We start from the raw sequence: 2188 nt of genomic DNA, 5'->3' as shown, positions 1-2188 counted from the left end.
ACGTACCACAGGGTTGAGTATGTTTAACTAGAACTGTGTTAGTGCCTCGCCACATCTTTACAATCCATGACAACATGTCCGATCATGCTATATCTGACGCCCGTGTGTCGTGAGAATAGCCTTGCAGCGTAGCTTCCATTGCAAGAGATTCTATCGTAAGGTTTTCATGTCCAGAACACACCCCTTCTTTCTGGTTGCTTTCCATAGGCTGTTTAGTGTACAAGGACGACAGCCTCCTATTACCCCTGTCAATAGTCCGATCGCACAGAAATCCATAGTTGCTGGATCTGACAACTTGACCGGCATGCCTTCGTACGGATGAGCATGAATAACAGTTTCATTCTCCAGCTGCTTGAGGTATTCCATGGTTGGACGGATATGTCGTGGAATCAGCTTGTATACACGTGATCTGTGTCGATTTTCCAGACGGAAATCCTTATTGATTATGTTGAGTAATGCTAGCCAGGAGCACGTGGACGGATTTTGCCACCACCCTTTGTGTCCGTAGACTCTCACCTGTTACAAGGCAATGCACTTTGCTTATCATGGCAGGAATACGAGTTACTGAACGTCTTTTTCAGTATAGTCCTGAGGTATAAGATTGATCCATATTAGATTTTTCTCCAATGTCATTAAGCACAATGGATATCCACTTCTTGAAAATGTTAAATTTCCGATCTGAACACATCTTTATCATCTGAATGGGCGCATATTTTACGTCGGAAAGGGCTGATAAGTACACTTCTCAAAAGCATTCCATTTTTGGTTGCATCACACTATCTACGAACACCATCGGCAATTGTTTTCATGAGACTTGCTGATTTACATATTCAAAATTATACTTATATAACGTACTCAACCCTCGGTATTTATTCTACATGTTTAGTTCAAAGAATGCCAATTTCTGATTAGGTTATACAGAAACCCATCAGTCTCATTTTTACTAAATTAAAATCTAACTACTTACTAAAGGTCAACGTGAGTCAATAGTGAATAGGAAGACTCTGCCATTTTCATGTTAACAACCGAAGAAGGACACAGCGTGACCGTGGTTAGTTTGCCGTACTATGAATCCAAGGGTTAATGTCTTGTGTCCGTTGCCGAATTACAAGAGTGAAGGTAAAATCCCACTGTTCGGTTAGAGTATTTCAAGGTTTGGCGGTGGTTGCTGTTGACTAGTTGCCTTCCCTCTAGTCTATCAGCTCAAAATTAGGGACAGCTATGTACACATAGACTTTATGGAGCTTTGCGTGAATTTCTATAAAATTCTATAAATCCTATAAAATTCACCATTACCATTACTTACAGCAACTTGCGTTGGCCTGTTGTGCTGTGTAGCAGTTTGTGTTAACATAAAAAAACAACAACAACAAAGAATTGAAGATGTTGTTGTTTGTTTGTTATTAAGCACAAAGCAACACAAAGGGCTGTCTGTGCTTTGCCCACCACGGGTATCGAAATCCGGTTTCTAGCAGTAGAAAACAATTGAAGAACCAATCCATATCATCAAATAAAGATATTCCCCCAAAAAATGTCAGACACTATTAATTATCAATAATGCGAAGCTGGTAAGTTTATTTGAGCCATTATTTCTTAGTTGAGCCGAATTTGAGTCTTTTAGGCTGTAAGTTGATAACTGGGAAAATGTTTCAAATGCTTTAAAATAAATAAAATACTAAATAATGATCTTAATACTAAATACACATGCTCTGCTATCATTAAATATAAGAATATCAACTTTTAATGCACTATATTTGGGGATATTGAGGGTGAAAGTGACTGATAATACAAGCAATAGTAAATATTGTAGACTCTACAGTAATACACCCTGCACTAGAATATTAATGTCTGTACAACTAGTGAGAGTCATTAAACGAATCACTTTGAATGATTAGTTAAATTTACGACATTTCGTCAATTATGACATAAAATGACACAAAAATGTATTCTTTATATGCATTGCTTTAATTTCATCAGATATCCAGCTAAATGATTAAACGTTTTGAGTTTATATAATCATCAAACGTTATTATAAAATGTTCTTACTCAAATCTGTTATTGTGTTTATTTTGTATAAAGTACCCCTTCTAACAAGAGGGTGGAGGTTTATAACAATGAAAATGTCTTGGGTCAGTTTCAGCTATTAAACTTGAGTTATAACTCATTAAGTCTTGGGTGAGTTTCAGCT

The sequence above is a fragment of the Limulus polyphemus genome, unplaced genomic scaffold (genome assembly GCF_000517525.1).
Source record: "Limulus polyphemus unplaced genomic scaffold, Limulus_polyphemus-2.1.2 Scaffold2142, whole genome shotgun sequence".
Classification (NCBI taxonomy): Eukaryota; Metazoa; Arthropoda; class Merostomata; order Xiphosura; family Limulidae; genus Limulus; species Limulus polyphemus.
This window is presented reverse-complemented; position numbering follows the sequence as displayed.